This window comes from Antrostomus carolinensis, unplaced genomic scaffold (assembly GCF_000700745.2).
Source record: "Antrostomus carolinensis isolate BGI_N321 unplaced genomic scaffold, ASM70074v2 scaffold521, whole genome shotgun sequence".
Lineage (NCBI taxonomy): Eukaryota > Metazoa > Chordata > Aves > Caprimulgiformes > Caprimulgidae > Antrostomus > Antrostomus carolinensis.
Window position 1 is genome coordinate 75,913 of NW_010293753.1, and position 9,270 is coordinate 85,182.

Consider the following 9,270-nt stretch of genomic DNA (forward strand, 5'->3'; position numbering starts at 1 on the left):
GGGATTTGCAATAGCTGGTTAATAGTAACCATGAAACTGCACTTTTTTTTGTTCCTTAACACACAGACTTCTAATAAAACACAGAATTCTTTTCAGAGTAGCAAATACAGGGTTGTGATAATGGATTTATTCCCAAGTTTTGCTCATTACAGACATGGACCTGAATGAGATGCAACCACTTTTCAGATGAGCAGGGTGTGGAATTCAGTGGCTTTAAAAGGGATGCAGATGAAGGAAGTCAGATGACCCACCAGCTGGGCCTTATGAGCAGGGAGTAAACAACAGGCCAGACTACAGACAGAATACAAACTGCAACTGCATGAACTGCTACAGCAGAGATGACACAAAGTGGAACTGTTTATCCGTCTTTGAAAACAAGGATTAATTCTAAGCCCTTCCTTTGGGGTTTGGGGTTAAAGAAGTTATTACATATGCTCTACATCCAACTTCTGGTAGACACCACCACACACCCCCTAGCCTCCTCCCCAATCTTCTCTCTTCCAGCAATTTTATTCCCTTTCCTCACTAAACTTGGGCATCCAGCCAACAGAATAATCATGCTTCTCTTTCAAACAACCCTAAAACATAAAGCCAAACAAACTAAAATAAGTGAAAGTTGGAGAAGCAATGTTGCAAGAGATCTAACACTGAGGAAATGAACCAGTCTCCAGCTCACCAAGTCCGGTTCCGTTCCTCACTGGCCAGCTGCATCGCAGGTCCCTCTTGTTTTTTTGTGCAAAACATAGATACAGTATTTATGTCCAGGGAAAGCAGCCTTTGGAATACGCCTACAAAGCTGGCAAGGCAGCATACACCCCTTCCTTGACTAACCTGGTTTAAAGGAGGCTATGTTGGTTTGATTCAAACCTACTCCTTGTTGACTTTAAACAGAAAAAAATAAGTCAAATCATACCATGAAACCTGTATCTCCAGCCTTTTATACTAATTTAACCAAGGCAGTTTAAAATTACATTTGAAAGCCTTGGAGATACACCCTCTGGGACCCAACCATACTGGTGTAAAATTATCACCGCTACTGGATACTCCTGACCAGCCCTTTGCTGTAAGCTACTGATTCTGCAACGCCTGTGAGAGCGTTTCCCAATCCACAGGCAGAAAAACAGTCAAGTTAGCTCACATGATTTTTAAACTTGTTTAAACTACTCTTGCAAATTTTGCCTGAAGCTGACTTGGGGAGGACTTACATGACCTGTGTCTCGAGCAGATACATAAGGACAGTGACTTCCTTTGGCAGCACAGTCTCCTTAAAGTAGCTCTTATCCGCACACTGACAAACAAGTTGGAAGCTTTGCCTCTACAAAAGGTTTAGAAAGAGACAGGGAGAAAGAAAGAAAACAACTTCTGAAAGGAAATGTTTAATCAGAATTTTCTTAGTAGACATTACTTGGCATTGAATCAGATCAGAATCCTCGTTACTTAAACATTCTATTTTCTTCTAGCATTAAGCCACCATCTCGGCTAAAACAAAGGACACTAAACTGATTTTGTAAATATTTTGTAAATGTTTTGCTGCAACACCATTACTTACAATCATTACACAGTTCAGATTTGCTGCTTTGATTCAGGCCCTCAATCCCAGCACACACAACATGAAATTTACCTTTCCTCCTCTATTTCTTTCTCATCTGTTTTAATTTAAGACATCTGCTTTTCTCAGTTCTCACACTCAGGACCATGGCAAATGAACACCAGTAAACCGACATATTCCCACCAAAAGCATCAGGGCTTGCCACTATTTTTACTTCCCACAGGCCTGAGCTGGTTTTGTAGTTCATTATTCAGGAAACCTTCCTTCTGTGGACTCTCTTCCCCAATCAGGAAACAATTTCCCATTTTCTTTTACCTCTCTTCCCTTTTCCATGAACACTTCAAGACAACTGACCACTCAAGACTTCAAATGTAATGTCCCACTTTCACAGGGGCAGAACTAACCTGGTTGTCACCTCGTAACTTACAGCAACTTGTTCTTAGTGATCTGGTTTACAGTGCAAAGAAGAAACAAAGTGCTGCACAGACACAGGAATGAATGTGGCAAAGGGTCACAACTTCTTCAACCTGTGGCATTGTCTCCAGAAACTATATTGAAGCTTCATTAAACTTCAGTTGAAGATATTATTTTGCAGGCTCAAGTTGGAATGCTGAATCTAAAAGTCAGGTCACTTAATAATAAATATTTTTTTATCTTGTTTTTAATTAACAAGCTTGCTATCATCACTGTAATACTTGTTCTCACATCATGGTAAGCTGTATTCAAAAACCCACTTCACTACAGGGCACCATGCAAGCTGCCATCTCCAGAACAGGGGGCTGAGCTAATGTTGGACGGGGAAGACATTTGCTCATAAAGAGAGGAGAGGGCTGGCTGTTCTACCAGGCAACTTTTCATTCCCTTACTTCTGTAAGTTTAAAGAAACACATTTTTCTCACAGTCCAGAGACCAGCCAGTAAGCACTCAGAGGGCTTCAAGGTCTTCACACACATCATCATCTTCAATTCCATTTCTCTCACTTTTCCATTTTTCCATGGAAAACTTGTAGCATGAAGTATGTACCACACACACAAGTAGTTATGTAAAACAGAAAAGACTGTTGCCAAGGAACTATACTGCACATACAACTTCCCCTCACAAAAAGGACAGGAAAATAAAAATAGGATAAATATTATTTCCTCTATCTCACGATTAGGCTCTAAGATACTATGCTAGATACCAGAGTCTACAGGATAAACTTCACAGTCAACTTTAAAGTATTCAGAAAAGGAGGGGGAAGGGAGGGTCAGATAACATAGATAACACAATACCATAGGTTAATATAAACCATAATGCAGACAGTGTACAGTGATGAATAAAGACACTGCTGACAGAAGAGTATCAAGACCTCCTAGGTAGCACTGAGCCAGGCTAGAAAATCCCTGCAAGGCAGCGCAGTGCCTTTTAAATGAATTTATGCTGTCCAAGCTGGCACTCCCACAACCCGCTCAGGCACTCTGAGTACACCCACTACGTTGTCAAACTGCCCTGAACAACCTGTTCACAGCTATAGGGAGTTCTACCTGGAGAGACTATCAGTGAGGAAAACTGGATTTTACTGTCACTTTGCCCAATGCTCTGTTCTGGCTTCCTTCTGTATCAGTGAAAAATCTCATATATTCAGCAATTCCAACGGCCCTGCGACTAAACTGTAACCTGGGGAAGGAGACCTGGCACGGAATAAAGGCAGGAATAAGTCAGTCAGGAGGGACAAAAATGTGAAGTGCAACCAAAGACTTAATGTTTCCACCATTCATCTATTTATTTTATAAATGCTAGCAATGACTTCAATTCATCTTAATAATGTACTGAAAATTACCCATCTACAAGTATTTTCACATATAAATATGTCAGCTAATATAAAAGTAATAATATTAGTAACAGCTGCAATTTACCTAGTACCATATTAATTTTGCATATTCTCCCTATAGATCTAATCAATCAGTTAAAAATATGTTACTTTACTCCCTTTTTTTCACAGGCAGTTTAAGTAGAACAATATATTAAAGTCAGCAATAGACGGGCAGACCATAAAGAAAAATGTTTTAGCTGTGAATACATTTCAGAATGTCTTAAGTGGAAAATTAGAAACAAACCAGAACTGAAAATTCAAAGGTCCTAAAAAGCAAAGTGAGTAATTTCACATAAAAAGGACAATTACTTTCAGAGAAAGGCAAGCATTTCTGTAAAATTTTATGCCTGTTATTACTGCATTTCTCTGAAACTCTTAATAGAGTGCCTCCATATTTATGGCACTTAGAGCTTCATCAGACTATGCAGTAAGGTCACCAAATACGTCTCATACCACTGCAGACACTAATCTGTCTTCAGTGGGACGACATTTTATTGAGGAGAAAAGTCAATAAAATCCAACAGTCAAAAGTCCTATGTTCTTTTAATGACTCCTTGAGGCCATCTCTCATGCTGACATCATCCCTAACAAAAAAAGCCTGTTACACTTTACACAAGCAGCGTTGCACTTTTCAATAGGACAATTATTGCCAGGATTCTAGAAAAAGAGCTGGAGTCTTCCCAAGTCATCTGTGCAGTACAAGCCATCTTAGTGTCAAGAAATAAAAAACCAGTATGGGATATGCATGGAAAATAACCCATATCAAACAGAGAGAACAGCCAAATGACGAGACAAATGACAGCAATTGCCAAAATATATGTTCATAATATGAAATCAATTTTGAATCTGGAAACCATAAAAGTCACCTTCAGTCAAAAACACACCATGCAGACATTAGCAAGGATCAATGACTACAGAACCAGCAGTCACAATTTCATACATCTTTACTTTTTTAAAAGCTAAGCTTGCTAAAAACTAGTAGCAAGGCTATCAAAATGATAACTACTTTCTCAAATTAATATTTGAGGTGAACTGTACACAAAAAAACCCCCAGCAAACACACAAAGCAAAATCCAAACTGTTCCAATTACAACTGAAAATAGATTTGTTTTGTCAAAACCAAAACAAACCAAACCCATCCCTGTTCATGAAAACGCTTAAGTCAAGGTTTAACAGTAAACATTACTCTAAGAGAGCCTGATGGAAATTAAGCTCTAGCTGCAGTAGTTTTGGCTGGTTGGTTCTATCTCTCCAGCTCCTTCTGAGAAACATCAGTTATGTGTGTGTGACGGCTCCTTCTGTACCGGCTCAGTACAAACTGCAGGCAGCAGGAGAAAAAGGAGAACAAAAGCTTTCTGCTTTGCTAGAAGAATTCTTGACAAACAGTGAGCCACAGAAGAAAAGCTGCGTGGTGACTGCCCACACTGCACAACAACAATGAGAATTCCACTTCCAGAGATCTCTGTTATTCCACTTCATAGTGATTATTTTAACTGCTAGTATTTTTAGAGCTCTACATATATACAACACCTTATTAAAAAACATGTTTATTCGCAAATGTGTAAGAATCCCAAATGGAAAACTCTCAAAGTTACAGAGAAACTGCTTCAGACATGCTACCACATGGACACAAGCATGACACTGGGAATGTATGAGCGTGTACAACTGCTCCTCAGCAACAGGACAGCCTCCCTCTCCCTGCCTCCTGCCCTCTGCTTGGGAAATACTCGGCTGTGCTCCAGCGGAGCAGCGTCTCATTTTACAAGCGTGCTTCACAAAGTTAGCAGTGAGGGAAGCCAGCAGTCAACTCACTCACTCCCCAGAACCCTCCAGATAAAGCTTCTTCAGGTACATAAAGGAATTGCCCAATTAAATAAATCAATTTTAAAAAAATAATAATAATTTTAAAGCAAAAGACATTAAAAAAGCTTTGAAAAATGGAGCTGGAACTGTTGGCAGAATATAAGTCCATGTGTAAACCTCAGGATCCATCTATTATTGTTTCCTATTAAAAGTTATGAGCATTATTAGAAACATACATTTAATATTTATTCAATCCATTTATCTTTCCCAAAACCTCAGTAGTATAACAGGCTTGGGTAAAAAAGAGGAACAACAGCCTTCAACTTAGGTGAAACAGGAGTTAAACTAGTAGTTCCAGCACCGCAAAAAAACCCTCAAACAAATCAAACCCCAAGTCTTAGAAAACAGTCCCACTGCAACAATCAGGATTTGGATTAAAATCCAAAATCCCTGGATTTTAATGAAGAGACTTAACAGAAATAACTCAACTTTAACAACTTTTAAGCTTTCAGAAGTCTCCACAGAGGAGTGGGGAGACTGGAGAGAAGAGCTGTGGTGCAGCAAGGGTACTGGATGGCTTAAGAATCCTGAAATTACAATTTTTATTTTCACTGAATAAGGCAATGAATCACACACAGGAAAATGGAAGGGTTATACATTGAAAATAATTGGCCCTGATATGCCATTTTTAAAGACATTATAAAAACAGCACAGCATGAAAGATTAATTTAGCTTCAGTATAAATATGGAAGTGATCAGCAAAAAGAAAGCAGTAAGCTTCGGAAAATGTGAGTCAAACAGGATATTTGAAGTTCATAAAAAAATAAAAATAATGATAAAGCACTAACAATAGAGATGGTACTGAATATTTCTTTTGCTCTGAAAGTAATCTTGATCTCATTACTGTAAGTACAAGATGATGAAGAAAATCTATCCTGAGCTCACCAGAAGCACAAAAATGCACATCCCTACTTCTAACAGAAGGAAAACAAAACTCTTCAGGCTACTATAAAGCAAGAATGAGAAACCTGTGAAAAGTCCCACCATAAAATATTTGAAAATAAACTATTTTAGTCTATATTTCACCTGACAATATTTAACATTCTTTACAAACAAGAATGTCCCAATCTCTATTAATACATAAAAGAAATACGGAGCACTGCACTTCACTGACACAGAGTAAGACAGCAAGGGTGGCAGCGATCATAAGACAAGATGCCATAAACTGATTGAAAAATTGGTAAGTGAAAATTTTCCACTGGAGTTTGACATCCCCTGAAAAAGTTAACACCAACATACAGCAGGAACAAGTCTTCTGTCACAAGAGCTACATGGAAAAGTTGCCACATGGAAAGTAACAGGAAGAAAGCTCTTGAACAATTGAAATAACGTTTGTTACAGTGAGATTATACAGATGCTACAAGTGTGAAGCAAAATTAAAATTACATTTACAATTTAATATGCATGCACACATATCTTAAACTTGTTCATTAATCTTCTTTCTCATCACAGGATGATACCTGCCAGCAGTAGGCTGACTCTGTTTAATGAATCAAGATCTCCAGAACACCACAAACTATTTTTGCTGATCAAAAAGGATGTCTCCAGCTTTACAACTGTTAACATCCCTGGTTCCTCCCAAGTACTGTCATCCCTGCATAACGTGCAATTTTATGAGATTACATCATGTAGTAATATAGTTTCAAATAAACTGGCATGGAAAGAAAATACAAAGGCATACAAAAAATCTCTTTCAACAAATCCAGTCTATGTGCAATATAAAACTAAAATGAAATTAAACTCAAATCCCTCAAAAAAGATGGAAGGCTTATGATTTCTTTTTTCCTCCTCTGTTTATGGGGCTCAAACTGTTTTCTAGCTTTAAAGTTACATGACTTTGAGAATGAAAACAACACACCAAATGAGTTCTTCTGTAAGTACCTGTGCCACGTGCATGTATCACTGCGCAAACAGCGAGGAACCAAGATGTACCATAATTTAGAGAAAGCAAGATGCAAAGAGATGGGAAACACAGTGGCAGAAGGACTTCTTTAAGGTCAAAGACAGAGAATTGAAATACAACAGGCAAATCTAAGAAGCATCATTTATTTTAAGTATGAACATATTTTCTTCTAATATGATTAAAAAATAAATACCAGTGTTCAGCAAACTGAAATATTCCCAGTTGAGAAAAAGAGAAGTATGAACTGCTTCTCCAGGAGCGAAGTGGTGGCCACCCCAGCCTAGAGATGGATCCTCTCTGCCTCAGGACAGACTGAACAGTATCAGCCATTGGGCGGGGGATAGTGTATTCCATGAACATTTCCTTCACCGTGCTCAGAATGAAAAGCCAGCATTTAATCACCAGTGAAGCTTCTGTGCTTTCCTTCTTACACTATAACTCTCGACAGTAATGCCAACAATCTTCTAACACACCCTGACACATCCCTGAATGATGGGATGTGATTTGCACAGTAGCAGAGTAGAGCCATGCAATATATAATACATGAATATTTTGCAACATATTTACAGCTCAAATGATCAATCTGCTGTTTTAGCACAGATGGATTCCAAAGATCGCTAAGCACAAATCTACCCACCCCTGGGCAAGCCAGCAGAATAAAAGGAAGTAGCAGATATTTTATGGCTCATAACCACATTCAGTCGTGGCCCTCTACAAAAACATTTATTCCATAGCTGAGCTTGGAGTCAATGTAATGACAAGCACCTAATTGTCCCCCTATTATCGTGCTCAATGACTCTCTTACTCCTAGAGAACAACGTGTATGACAGCAACTCAAAGACCTTGGGCTATAACTGAACTACGAGGTAATATATACGGCCATAAATAACAGTAATAATGAATTAAGCAGGTTTAAATTACTACTTGTCTCATCAACACCCTAAAATTAATGTTCTCATTTGATTTAAAATGATTTTACTACCAAAAGTTAAGATATCAATTATTCCTCTTTTTATCATGCTAAACAACTTGGATGAGAAGCCTGGAGTTGGCAATGAGAGGGACATTTGAGACAGGGCAAGATTAACAAGGAAAGAAAAAAAGGTGGAGACATGGAAGCTGGGATGAAGGAGATGAAAAATAAATTGAGGGCAGAAGAGACAGAATCATAGAATCATAGAATGGTTTGGGTTGGAAGGGACCTTAAAGATCATCTAGTTCCAACCCCCCTGCCATCAGCAGGGACACCTTCCACTAGACCAGGTTGCTCAAAGCCTCATCCAGCCTGGCCTTAAACACTTCCAGGGAGGAGCAGCCACAGCTTCTCTGGGCAACCTGTTCCAGTGTCTGACCACCCTCACAGTGAAGAACTTCTTCCTAATATCTAGTCTAAACCTCCCCTCTTTCAGCTTAAACCCATTTCCCCTTGTCTTGTCATTAGTTGCCGTTACGAAAAGTCCCTCCCCAGCTTTCTTGTAGCCCCTTCAGGTATTGGAAGGCTGCTATAAGATCTCCCCGGAGTCTTCTCTTCTCCAGGCTGAACAGCCCCAACTCTTTCAGCCTGTCCTCATAGCAGAGGTGCTCCAGCGCTCGGATCATCCTGGTGGCCTTCTCTGGACTTGTTCTAACTGGTCCATGTCTTTCTTATGTTGGGGGCTCCAGAACTGGACGCAGTACTCTCAGGTGGGAGAACTGAGATAACAACATATTGCTGGGGACATGTGACATGAACACACAGAGGATCCCCAACCTGCTAGAGCACAATCCCCTCCAATACCAAGTACAGAACCCAAGCCTTGCACATCCCATCACTCCTCTGCACATCCTGGTATCCACAGAGGTCCCAGGGAATGACAGCCTACTGCTGTCGTACTGCCTCGGTAAGAGAGACCTGATGGACATGAAGGTTGGAGCTGTGCCAATGAGTCACGTGGATGCCAGCGTGATTCCATATGACTGAATCCAGAAATTCAGCCTGAATTTAGAATTCAGCACTAGAGAAGTAATCTGAAAAGGGCACTGATATTTCGTACAGAGAAAACTCAGTTAAAAACTTATCTAAGACTGCAGAATCAGGCACACAGGCAGTATACCCTATAATCA